Source organism: Equus quagga, unplaced genomic scaffold (assembly GCF_021613505.1).
Source record: "Equus quagga isolate Etosha38 unplaced genomic scaffold, UCLA_HA_Equagga_1.0 153_RagTag, whole genome shotgun sequence".
Lineage (NCBI taxonomy): Eukaryota > Metazoa > Chordata > Mammalia > Perissodactyla > Equidae > Equus > Equus quagga.
The window spans coordinates 7,448,025-7,462,120 of NW_025796915.1; positions in this window are offsets into that span (position 1 = coordinate 7,448,025).

Consider the following 14,096-nt stretch of genomic DNA (forward strand, 5'->3'; position numbering starts at 1 on the left):
CCCTGGCCCTGCCGCCATTTTCTTCACAGCAGGCAGACATCCTCTGGCTCCAGTTGTAGGATGGGGAGGTGGCCTCCCAGAGGCCAGGTGCTGTGCTAAACGCCAGGGCTATAAGGATGAGCTAGGCAGGCGTGCTCTGTGCTTCCCCGAGCTGGTGAAAACATGAAAGATGCACCGGCCTAACCTCAGGGTTCCTGGCCCTGACTCCAGGAGGCTTTTTTGTTGTTGTTGTTGTTAAGGATTGGCACCTGGGCTAACAACTGTTGCCAATCTTTTTTTTTTTCTGCTTTTATCTCCCCCCACCTCCCCCCCCCCACCCCCCCCCCCCCCCCCCCCGCCGTAACACAGTTGTATATCTTAGTTGCATGTCCTTCTAGTTGTGGGGTGTTCCAGGAGGCTTTAAGATCAGTTGACTCACATAGATAGGGAAATAAATCCTATAAAATGTAAGGTAAAATGGACGATGATGAATGGGTTAATGTTGATGGGCCTAAGGGAGGAAAACCCGATCTGAGTCAATCTTACCAAGCATTCACGTCAACCCTCGAGGAAGGGACATGTGCCCATTTTACAGGATGAGGAAAACGGGTTGAGTGACTTGTGGGTGAGAAGTGGAGCCGGGGAGACCCAGATCTATTGGAGCTATTTCCATCTCACCGAACTTCGTCATGAAGCAGAGGGAGAGAAAGCTCAACCAGAGGAGAAGCAGTGCGAGCTGACGTTTAGTGAGCTCTTTGTGTGTGCCAGGTACCAGGCTTGATATGCAGCGTCTCATTTGTCTTGAATCCTCACAGTCACCTTAGGTAGGTGCCATTACTGGTGGCCCAGAGAGTAATTTGCCCAAGGTCACGCAGCCACAAAAGAACAGCATCAGGAATATGCCAGGGGTTGTGGTCCCGGAGCCAGCCCTCTTAGCTACTCTAGAGTGCCTCCAGCCCCTGTGTTGAAGCAAGTCCTCGCCCTGGCCCACAGCTCTGGTGAGTGAGGTCTCCCCACTGAGTGCTAGCAAATGCCGCAGGACAGACCCTTGAGAGGAAGGGCTCTTAGAAATCACCCAGGCCAACCCTCTCATTTGACAACAGAGGAAACCAAGACCCAGGGAGGCCAGGTGATAGGCCCAAGGTCACACTGCAAGGCAGTGGCAGAGCCAAGCCTGGAACCCAGGACTCCCTTCCTGGGCTTCTGCAGCCTGTCTTAGGCTGCTGCACCGTGTGGTTGCAAGGAGGCCAACTGTTGTGAGAAGCAGAAGACGCACAGTGCAGTCTTCCGGGAAGAACGCAGCCAGGCCTCGAGAAGGTAGGATGTACGAGCACTGTGACGCATCTGTGTTTTCATGTGCTTTGAGTGCGTCCTACGTCTTTAAATATCACAGTGGATTTGGCTTCCCGATGGTGTCTGAGGGTGATTCCCCCCGGAAAGAGTGTGTGTTTCTTGAAGCAGACCAGTGCCTGGAGAGAGTAATAAGGATGATTCCAGACTATGAGCTCCTACTGTGTCATGTGCTTTATATCCATTGCCTCCCTTAATCCTCGCGCAGATTTCATAACGAAGCCGAGGCTCAGAGAGGCGAAACAACCAGCCCAGATAGTAAGTGGCAGTTAAGCCTCTGACCTATGATTCTGGCGCTAAAGACCTTGTTCTTACCCACTGTGTTGAAGAGCCAGGCAGATGAGGGAAGGGGGGATGAGCAATTTGGTTTGTCTCGTTTGCTGACTTGCAAAGGCTGTTTTTATCCCGGTTCAGAAACTCATTGCTCATAGTTGGAAGGATTCCCACAGTGGGTCCCTAATAAGCAGCTTTGGACAATGGTGGCCCTGAGTCCCCGGACCAGCCCTTGGACAGGCCCCTGTGGCAGGCTGGGCCCAGGGGTGAGTGGGGCCAAGGAGAGGGCTGGAGACGGTTGGACAGATGAGGGCAGGTCTGAGGCTGAATCAGCCTGACTGAGGCCCTCAAGGCAGGCCACGGATATGCCAGCAGGGAGAGAGAAGGAAGATTCAAACCCGATGGGGCATCAGTAGACTGCTGACTGTGTGACTTAGGGAGCCGATGCAGGGGACCTCTGTGGAGCTGCCTGCCAAGCATCAGTTCCTCTTGGTCTGGCAACAGCACTAGAGGGAACCACTGGAAGGATCACATGGCTGTGAACCATGCCCGTTCCTGAAGTTCAGATGGAGCTAAACCCCACCTCTCCGGTTCCTGGGGTGAGCAAGTGACCCAGGACTGGCCGATCAGCCTATTCCAAACTTTGACCATAGTGACTGGGACAAGGAGGGGCCTGGAACCCAAATTGGTTAGATGAGGCTTGGTCTCTGGAATTTGGAGCAGGAGAAACTTCCTGCTGTGGGTACTGGGGATGGACACCTAGAGTTATGGAGGCACATCCCTTGGAGAAAGCCTCTGGATTATTCCATTTCAGCCTGATGGAGTCCTGACGAATACAATGAAGTGAAGACACTACGTATATTTAGAACTTGCTGTTTGCTGGGCATCGTACATTATTTTGTTTGCTTCTTGTAATAACCCTATCTGGTAGTCATTATTATCCCCATCTCAAAGATTGAATATATGTAAGCACTTGATAGATATTAGCTGCTTAGTGCCAGACATAGCAATAAATGCTTTATAAAAATCAACCTCGTGTTTCCCAAATTTCGCTGATAATAATCGCTGGGGCTTGTCAGATTGCCTGGCTTCCCCCCTGCGAGTCCCGAGTCAGTAGCTCTGGATCAGAGCCCGGGAATCTGTGTTTTAACAAGTACCCAGAGGATTCTCATCACTGGGGACCTTTGGGAAACGCTGTAGTAGACTCAATCCCCAGCACGTCCTGTGCAGGAGGTATTGTGGGCATGCTCGTTCAAACTGGGGAAAGCGAGGCTCAAGAGAGCGCAGGTAACCTGCCCGAGCTAACACGGGGCTGAACGACAGAGCTGGGACCTGAACCCGGGTCTGCATGACTTTCACACTTCTTGTAGAAGGCGGGTGATGGTAACGACCTGTGTATCTCCCAGGTGGTGAGACAATGCAAAAGAAAGGAAAGAACAAACAGCCTAAACACCTAAATTAAAAGGCAGAGGTTGTCAGATTGGATACAAAAGCAAGACTCAATAATACGCTGCCCACAAGAGACCCACTTTAAATACAAAGATGTAGAGGGGTGAAAAGTTAAAGGACAGAAACACGTATACCACGCTAACACTAATCAAAGAAAGCTGGAGTGGCTACCATACCATAAAATACTACTCAGCAGTGAAGAGGAACGAACTGTGGGGATGCACGATGGCATGGGTGAATCTCAAAATAATGATGCTGAGTGAGAGAAGCTGGACCAAAAAGATACTGTAAAATTCCAATTATATAAAACTATAAAATTCAAACTAATATAGCAACAGAGAGAAGATCAGAGGGTGCCTGGGGTGGGACACGAAGGAGGAGAGATTAGACAGGGCGTGGTGAAACTTCTGGGGGGGGATGGGCAGCTCCACTCGATTGTGGTAATGGTTTCACTGGCGTGCACATGTGTCAAATTGTGCACTTGAAACATGTGCAGTCTATTGTATATCAACTATATCTGAATTGAAAAATTAAAGTCATTTAAAAAAAACATGAGAAAGAACACTGCAAAGTAGAAAGCAAAAACTGCTATTAAAGAAGAGAGAGAGATGCTGGTTTTATGAAAAAGAAGCCCAAGCAACCCAAATATTTTCTGTAACAAGGGAAAAGTCCTAAAAGCCACTTGATAATTAAGATAATCTACATGGAAGGGTTTTTTTTTTTCCTCCCTTTTGAAACTTACATACAATAAAATTCACTCTTTGTGTCAACCCCACAGTCATGACACAGGTCCTGGGAGGTCTTAGCTGTAACGAGTAATCCATTTGTGCTCTGGGCATACCCTGAATCTTGCTGATGGCCTTCTGAAGGTGTTACAAGTCTTGGCCAGGGAGTCAAGGGACATGGATTCTCATCCTAGCTCTGAGACTAACTAGCTGGGCGATAGCAGGCAAGTCACTGTCATGTCCTGTGAGAAGAGTGATGCAGACTCAGTGACTCTGAAGGCCTCAGTCCGTAGTTTGTGGTTGTGTTCTTTACCGCGTTGCCTGAGGCCTCTAGCTAGGTCTCTGTTGAACATGAAGGTTATTAAAGGCGTTCCCTGCCAAAACCCGGTGGTGGCAGTAGGAAGGGTCAAGGTGGGAGAAACAGCCTTTCTGCTGAGGCAGGAGCACTCTGATAAGGATGGAGCAAAATGACTTTCTGAAGTGTCAGCGTGTAGACAGATAGCCCGGTCTATACACACCCACAATTGCCTTGGTAATCCAGCTGGGCCAGTAAGAAAACAGAGATAAAACTACAGTTATGCGCCACATAAAGACGTCTTGGTCAAGGACAGACCGCATACACGACAGTGGTCCTATAAGATTAGTGCCATATAGACTAGGTGTGTAGCAGGGTATACCATCTGGGTTCATGTAAGTGCACTCCATGATGTTCACGCCACAACAAAGTCATCTAAGGACGCATTTCTCAGAACGTATCCCATTGTTAAGCGAGTGGGACTGTGATCTGTATTCAGTGCTCACTATGTGCCCAGAGTTTGACACGTGAGATCTCATTTCATTTCACAGCAGAATTCTCTTTGAGGTAGTTATCATTCTCTCCGCTTTCCTGATGAAGAAACTGAGGTTCAGAAACATGTTATTTTCTCCAGATCGCACAGCTGGGAAGGCACAAGCTGCTATTAGAACCCGTAGCTTCCTGGCCTGAAGTACCGAGGTGTTTCCTCAGTTCTCAGGTCCTGTGCAGCCTTCAACCAACTGCAGCAAGATTCCTCTCCTCCGAATCTTGGTTTGACTAATTTCACACCTTTTCTCAAGAATCTAGCTCTCAGGCCCAGCACGGTCCTCCCACTCATCTCTGTAGTTCTCCAGACTTCTAAGTCTGTGACAAAACCAGTCTTTCTGTAGTCCCTGGGAGCAGATGTCTTGAAACAAAAAGGATTTGAACCTCAGGAAAAGGAGCATTGATCTCTCCCTATGGAGAGAGGGACACGAGATGTTTTGAAGGGTCAGCAGCAACTTCTTCCAATGCTCAAAAGATAGGAAGAGGCGGCAGAGCGGGTGGCACTGTCCTGGGCCAGAGCCAGGAGCCTGTGTGACCTAGGACAGGCCAGGCCCTGTAGTATCTGCTCCCAGAAGTGTCAGGAGATGTAGGACTTGTGTGCATGTTGATAGGAACCATCAGCAGAGAGGGAGGCATCGATGATGCAGAAGAGACAGAGGATCTTGGAGAAAATCAGGGGCACGGGATCCTACAACTAAGTAGAAGTTTACCCTTTGCTAGAGGAAAGGACACTTAATGCTTTGTAGCAGGAAAGAAGGGAGAGAAAGGCTATATAGATCCAGGTAGGTGGGTAGACTTGGTGGAGGGAAGATGGCAGAGTGCCTATCTGCTTTTTTTTTTTTTGTTATATATATATATATATTTTTTTTTTTTTTTTCTTCTTGTGAGAAAGATTAGCCCGGAGCTAACATCTGCCGCCAATCCTCCTCTTTTTGCTGAGGAAGACTGGCCCTGAGCTAACATCCATGCCCATCTTCCTCTACTTTATATGTGGGATGCCTGCCACAGCATGGCTTGACAAAGTGGTGCCATGTCCGCACCCGGGATCTGAACCGGCGAACCCTAGGCTGCCAAATCGGAACATGCGAACTTAACTGCAGCGCCACTGGGCCGGGCCCTTGTCTGCTTTTGAAGGAAATATGAGGCAAGGTCATCAGTGTATGGGAGCATAGAGGGGCAGAATGGGAGTAAGGATTTGAGCAGAGACAAGAAGGTGTGAGACAGTTATTCTGGAGGGTGGGAAAACAACCACCCTCAGAAAGACTGGGAGGTGTGAATCCCCATTTACCGTGACTGGTGACCACAACTTTAAAGGGGGAGCAGTCATCATGGCTCAGCTGCTTGAGCACAGGCATCTAGAAGGCAGGTAATTGAGTTTAACCAGTCAGATGATCATAGTGCGTAAAATGTGGGGCAAGGAATATAGCGTGTTTAGATGATTGTAAAGCTGGATGGTGAATTCTAAGTCAGCTAAGGAGGAAAGTGAGCCATGATTGATGATAAGGAAGTAGGGGGAGGCCAGTAGATTGGAGAACTGCTCGAGTTGAAGGATTGTTGGGACGGGAACACCAAGGTAGGTGAGCTGCAAGGAGAGGAGGCAGCAGTGGGAGGTGGCGATGTTCAAGGTGGTGCAGTTATGGGTGAGAAGGTCAAGGATCTGGCCGTGGAGGTGGGTGTCTGAGATGGGGTGGAGGAGCAGGTCTTCACTGGAGGTGAGGAGTTTGCAGAACTGGGAGGTCAATGTATTGAATGGTTTATCCTTGAGGTCGTTGAAGTTACTAAGAATGATGACAGGAATAATAATAGGAAAAAAGATAATGATCCAGCTACTAGAGTCCTCACTAATGAGGAGACAGATAACAGCAACAAAGACTCTTTAAAGGAGGAGGGAGGAGAAATGGAAGTAGTGATGGGGAACAAGAACAATACGCCCACTTCCTCGAACCCTATCCAGATTCTGCATGTTCTTGCCTGCCTTGATTGGCCTCTGGAAGTCTCTTTGACCTCCATAATTTAGGTTCCTGACACAGTCCTGCTCCTGACCAGCTCCAAGCTGTTGCCGTTTAATTCCTTAGAAGGCAAAGGGGAACAGAAATACGCCACGAGGAGTCTTGAATAGGAGGAGAGATCGATGGTTCTGTTGACACTGTGGAGTCCACTTCTCCCCAACAGATCAGTGTTTAGTGAAGTGGACCACACTACAGAAAATATTAAAGAAGCAGTCGTTGGCCACCATTCTAGCCACAGAAGGAGGTGCTGGGTGGGACCACAGAGTTCAGGGATGCTGATCTTCTACCTTATTTCAAGATGGCAGACTAAAGCACAATTTGGACTCGAGGTGTCCCTTGAAATTTTAAAATAACAAATTAAATTTTGCCAAATTTGATCAGTAGCCATCAGAACTGAAAAATTTTAAAACTGTATCAGAATGGAAAAAGGCTTATGATGCTTTAAAATGCACCAAGTTTCCAGCTATCTAGGAAGAAAAACAGCAGAAATATTATGATGAAATATTTATTGAAAAGGACAGAAAACAAATTAATATGCATACAAATAAGAACAGTGTGTAAAGTTTATTGTCATATGAAAAGATTACATGCTCTACAATTTAATAAGAACAAAACCCCCCATGAAAAAATGAACAAAGTATTTGAACAGACCACAAAGGGAGACACAAATGGTCGATAAGCATGTGAAAAAGTGCCCAACATCATTAGCCATCAGGGAAATTCGAATCAGACCCACAGTGAGTTATCACTCATCCCCACCAGGATGGCTAAAGTTAAAGAGACTGACAGCACCAAAAGTTGGTGAGGGTGTGGAGCAGCCAGGACTCTCATGTGTATTTGATGGGTGCATAAAATGGTACAAGCTCTTCAGGAAAGGTTCTGGCAGTTTCTTTTAATTTTATAACTGTATACCTACCCTCTGACCCAGCAATTCCGTGCCTGGATATTTGCCTGGATATTTATCCAACAGAAAGGAAACATACTCACAAAAAGACTTGTACAAGAATGTTTGCAGCATCTTTGTTTGTGATAGCCCCAAACTGGAAACAACTCAAATGTCCAACAACAGGCGAATAAAGAAACAAGTTGTGATACGTCTGTATAATGGAATACTCCCCACCAGGAAAAATAAATGACTTACTGATAAACACAACGACTTGGAAGAATATCAAAACTATTACGCTGAGTAAAACCAAGCCAGACACAACCACAACATACTGTGTGGTCCTACTTACCTAACGTTTAATAGCAAGCAAAACTACTCTGTGGTGACAGAAGCCAAACACTGGTTCGCCTCGGGGGACTGAGGCCGGGGATTGACTGGAAAGAGGCGCGAGGTACCTTCTGCAGGGGTGGGGTTATTCTACATCTTGATTAGGTGTGAGTTACACATGGGTAGACATTCGTCAAAATTCATCAAACACAAGATTGGTGCATTTCACTGTGTGCAAATTTTAACTAGAAAAATTAAGAGCCATAAATAAATATTGAACTTTAGCTAATCATATGCGTGCTGAAGTATTTAGAGGTGAAGGGCACTGATTTCTGGAACTTATTTCTAAATGCATAAAAAAATAAATAACATGGATTGATGGATATGTGATAAAATATAGCAAAATGTTAATTACAGAAGCTGGGTGGTAAATATGAGTGTTTAATACAATTTTTTCAGGTTTTCTGTATGTACGAAAAATTTCAGGATGAAATAATATGAAGACAACATGCAAAACAAAGATACATTATAGAATTAAGATTATGAATGATTTAAAAAGAAATTTGTGTGTGTGTGTGAGGAATATTTGCCCTGAACTAACATCTGTTGCCAATCCTCCTTTTTCGTTTGTTTGTTTGAGAATGATTAGCCCTGAGCTAACATCTGTGCCTGTCTTCCTCTATTTTGTACGTGGGTCACTGCCACAGCAGGGCTGATGATTGGAATAGGTCTGCACAGGGGATCCAAACCCACAAACCCAGGCTGCCAAAGCAGAGTGTGCAGAACTTTAACCACTATGCCACAAAGATTGGCCCTGAACTACCATCTGTCGCCAATCTTCTTTTTTTTCTTCTTCTCCCCAAAGCCCCCCAGTACATAGTTGCATGTTCTAGTTGCGAGTGCCTCTGCTTGTGCTGTGTGGGACGCTGCCTCAGCATGGCCTGATGAGCAGGGCTAGGTCACGCCCAGGATCCTAACTGGCGAAACCTTGGGCCAACAAAGCAAAGTGCGCGAACTTAACCACTCGGCCACGGGGCTGGCCACAACTTTATATTTTATATTCAACTAAGATACTTTAACATCTTTCTTGTATTCCCAAAGAAAAAAAAAGCTTATTATAGAAATTTTGGAATATACAGAGAAGTAGAAACAAAAATTTTTAATCTGTAATCTCACAGAAAATCACTTAATGACATATTAGTATGTTGTTTTACTTAACATATCTTGAACACTCCCCTGTCATTAAATAGTCTTAAAAACATGACTTTTAGCTAGTAGTACATTCCATCACACATATGTACTATATATAAATTGTTCATCTCTCCCTATTGTTAAATCGTGGCTTGTTTCCAAGTTTTTCTATTGCAAACAAAGCTGGGATGAGCGTTACTCTGCATGCATCTTTGACAACATTTTTATTTTCCTGAGGATGGATTCCTTGAAGTTGGGTTACTAGGTCAAAGTTAGAAGCATTTTGTACATTTAACACTCGCAAACTGCTTTCCAGAAAGGTTCTACAATTTACATACCCCACAAGTAGTGCACAAGAGTGCTTTTTTTCCCTGTTACTTAGTCACCTTTGTATATTTTTTAATTAATTTACTTTTTTGACCATTTCATAGGAAGAAGATTGTGTTTTATTATGGTTTTAATTTGTATTCCTTTGAATACTATTAAAGTTAAACATTTCTTTTTCCAAATTCTTATTAGTAATTTGTATTTCTTCTCTGAATTATCTGTCCATATCCTTTTCCCTACCATTCTGAGGGGATTTTTACTATTTTTATATTGATTTATTAAAGCTTTTAAAAAAATATTGATATTAAAGCTTTTTGTAAAATGAGTTTATGACTCCCACGCTGTATGTGTTTGCTACAGATATTTTCCTCTGTTGATCACTTCTCTTTTTTTTTTGTTGTTGAACTTTTTATTTTGAGATAATTGTAGATTCACATGTGGTTATATGAAATAATGCAGAGAAATTACGTACGCCCTTCACCCAGTTTCCAGGTAAGATATTGCAAAATCATAGTATGATATCATGACCAGGATATTAACATTGATCCAGTCAATATACAGAACATTTCCATTAACACAAAGATCCCTCGTGTTGCCTTTTTTATAGCCACACCTCCTGCCCCCAATCTCTCATTAACCCCTGGTGACCATTATTCTGTTCTCCATTTCTATAATATTGTCATTTGAGAAATATTATATAAATGGAATCATGCAGTATGTAACCTTTTGGGATTGTCTGTTTTGACTCAGCGTAATTCTCTGGAGATTCATCCCATTTGTTGCAGGTATCAACAGTTTGCTTTTTATTGCTAAGCAGTATTCCATGATACAGGCGTACTGTAGTTTATCAGTTCCACCCATTCTGGGACAACTGGGTTGTTTCTAGTTTTTGTCTGTTATAACTAAAGCTGTTGTAAGCATCATGTATAGGTTTCTATGTGAACACATCTTACTTTCTCTGAGATACGTGCCCAGGAGTGCGATAACTGGATCGGAGGGTAGTTTTATGTTTAGTTCTCAAAGAAACTGGCCAACTTTTCCAGAGAAGCCATGCCATCTTACATTCTCACCAGGAAGAAATAAATGGTGCGGTTTCTCATACTTGCCAGCATTTGGCCTTGTCACTATTTTTTACTTTAGAAATTCTGATAGGTGTGTAGTGATATCTTATGGTGGATTTAATTTGCCTTTCCCTAATGAGGAATCATGTTAAACATCTTTTCGTGTGCTTATTTGCCATCGCTACATCCTTCTTTGGTGAAAGGTCTCTTCACATATTTTGCCTATTTTCTGATTGGATTGCTTCTTTCTTTCTTCTACTTTTTTTTTACTGTTGAATTTTGAGAGTCCTTTATGTATACTAGTTTCTAGTATTCTGTCAAGTATATGGTTTGCAAATATTTTCTCCAAGTTTGTAGCTTACCTTTTCATCCTCTTAACATGGTCTTTTGCGGATCAAATTTTTTAATTTTGATGAAGTTCAATTAATCCCTTTATGGATGACACTTCTGGTGTCAAGACTAAGAACGCTTTGTTTAGCCCTATATCTGGGAGAATTTCTCTTACGTTTTTTTCTAAAAGTTTCATAGTTATCCATTTTACGTTTAAATCCATGATCCATTTTGAGTTAATTTTTGCATAAAGTGTGAGGCTTAGGCTGAGGTGTTTTGTTTTGTTTTGTTTTTACCTGTGGATGTCCAATTGCTCCAGCACCGTATTCTGAATAGGCTTTCTTTCCTCCGTTGAATTGCTTTTGCACTTTTGTCAAATATCAGTTGGGTGTATATGTGGGCATATACGTATGTGTATTTCTGGGTGCTCTAGTCTGTTGACCTATCTGTTAATCCCTCCACCCATAGCATGCAGTCTTGATTACCATGGCTATTTAATAAATCTTGAAATTAGGTAGGCAAATTCCTCCCACTTTATTCTTATTATTCAAAATTGTTTTTGCTATTCAAGTCTCTTTGCCTTTTCATGAAAATTTTAGAAAAACCTTGTCTATTTCTACAAAAAAATACTTTGTGGGATTTTAATAGAAATTGCGTTAAACTTATATATCAATTTACAGATAAGTGACATCCTTACTAAATTGAGTCTCTCAATCCATTAATGCAATCTGTCTCTCCATCTAGTTAGGTCGTTTTTTATTTCTTTCATTAGTGTTTTGTGGTTTTCAGCACACAAGTCCTGTATATTTTTTGTTAGATTTATACTTATGTCATGTTTTTAGCAATTTTAAACGGTATTTTATTATTAATTTCAGGGTCCACGTGTTCATTACACGAATAGGCCAGTTTTATTTCTTCCTTCCAATGTTTACGCCTTTAATTTCCTTCTCCTGCCTGAATGCTCTCACTAGAACTTCCTACATTATGTTGAGTGATGAAAGTGAACATTCTTTCCTTGTTCCTGAAATTTGGAAGAAAGCATTCAGTCTTTCTCCAGTAAGTATAATGTTAGCTATAGATATTTTTGTATCAAATTGAGGAAGTTCCCCTCTGTTCCTTTTTTTCTGAGTCTTTATTAGGAATGGATCTTGAATTATATCACGTGCTTTTCCTGCAGTGATTGATATCCTCACAGAATTTTTCTTCTTTAGACTGTTAATGTGGATTACATTAATAGAGTTTCAAACGTTGAACCAGCCTTGCATTCTAGCAATAAACCTCTCTCTGTCATATTGTAAAATTATTTTTATACAGTGCTGAATTCTCACTGCTAATATTTTGTTAAGGATTTTTACATCTATGTTTATGATGGATATCGGTTTGTGGTTTTCTTTTTTGTAATACTTTTATTCAGTTTTGGTATCAGGGTGATACTAGCTCCATAAAATGAGTTGGTAAGTATTCTTTTCTATTTTCTGGAAGAGATTGTATAGAGTTGGTGTCAATTCTTTAACTATTTGGTAGAATTTTCCAGTGAAACCACCTGGGCCTGAAGATTACTTTTTTAGAGGCTTTTAAGTTGTGAATTCAACTTCCTTAATGGTTACAGGGCTACTCAAGTTATCTATTTCACATTAAGTGAGTTGTGGCAGTTTGTGTTTTTTGAGGAATTGGTCTTTTTTTATCTAAGTTGCCAAATTTGTATGTTAGAGTTGTTCATACCATCATTACCTTATGGGTTTTTTTTTCTCTCTTCAGGGTTTGTAGTGAGTGCCTCAATTTCATTCCCGATATTGGTAAGTCATGCCTTCTCTCATTTTTTTTCTTTGTCTTCCCAGTTTCTTCAATTTCATCAATCTTTCCAAAGAACCAGCTCTTCTTTTCACTGATTTTTCTCTATTGTTTTTCTATTTTCAGTTTCATTAATTTCTCTTCTTGTCTTTATTATTTCCTTCCTTCTTCTTGCTTTGAGTTTATTTTGCTCTTTTTCTAGTTCTTTCTTTTTTTGAGGAAGATTAGCCCTGAGCTAACTACGGCTAATCCTCCTCTTTTTGCTGAGGTAGACTGGCCCTGAGCTAACATCCATGCCCATCTTCCTCTACCTTATACGTGGGACGCCTACCACACCATCGCTTTTGCCAAGTGGTGCCATGTCCGCACCTGGGATCCGAACTGGCAAACCTCGGGCCGCTGAGAAGTGGAATGTGCACAATTAACGGCTGCACCACTGGGCTGGCCCCACTCTTTTTCTAGTTCTTGAGGTGAGAGTTTAGATTGTTGATTTGGAAGTTTCCTTCTTTTCAAGTGTATGCATTTTGTGCTAAAAATTCCCTCTCAGCACTGCTTTAACTGCATCCACAAATTTCGACGTTTTATTTTCATTTGACTTCAGTTCAATATATTTTTTTCTCTTGCGACATCTTTTTTGACCTATGGATTTTTTAAGCAGTGTTTTGTTTAGTTCCCAATTGTTCGAAAATTTCACTGTTATCTTTTTGTTATTGATATCTAGTTTGATTCCATTATGTTCTAAGAACAAACTCTGTATGATTTTGATTCTTAAATTCATTGAGGCTTGTTTTATGGTCCAGGACATGGTCTATCTTGGCATATGTTCTATGAGTGCTAGAAAGGAGTGAGGATTCTGCTGTTGTTGGGTGGAATGTTCTAAAAATGTCAATGAGGTCTCATTGGTTGTTGTGTTCTTCTCCATCCTTGCTGATTTTCTGTCTAGTTGTGCCCATTGTTGAGAAAGTGGTATTGAAGTCTTCAACTGTAAGTGTGGGTTTGTCTATTTCTCCTTTCAGTTCTATCAGGTTTTGCTTCATATATTTTTCAGCTTTGTTGGTTGTACACACACATTTAGGGTTGCTATGCTTTCTTGGTAGACAGGCCCCATTATCACTGTGTAACGTCCCTGATAAAATTCTGTGCTCTGAAGTCTAATTTATCTGATATTAATACAGCCACTACTGCTTTATCTTGATTGATACTTGCCTGACAGCTATATTTTCTAAAGGGCTTCTTTAATGTGGAAAATGGATGATGAGAATTCTAGTTAATTCTCTTTTTTTAAATGGAGAGAACTCTTAGGTATCCACAGTGGAAAGAACCTAACAGTGCAAGGGCTAAGCAGCATGGCTGAATTTACTTCTTTGCTCCCAATGTGCCTTCTCATGGGTGAGCAAACTCATAAAAAATAGAAATGATCACAGGAACTTTGAGATGCCTGACTCAAAGCTGGCTACTACCAATCCTTAGAGAACTTATGCCAAAGAGCAGAACTACAGTCGGAGGTCTTCTCCAAATTTCTATTTTGTGTGACGAATTCTCTCCAGCCTCTAGAAT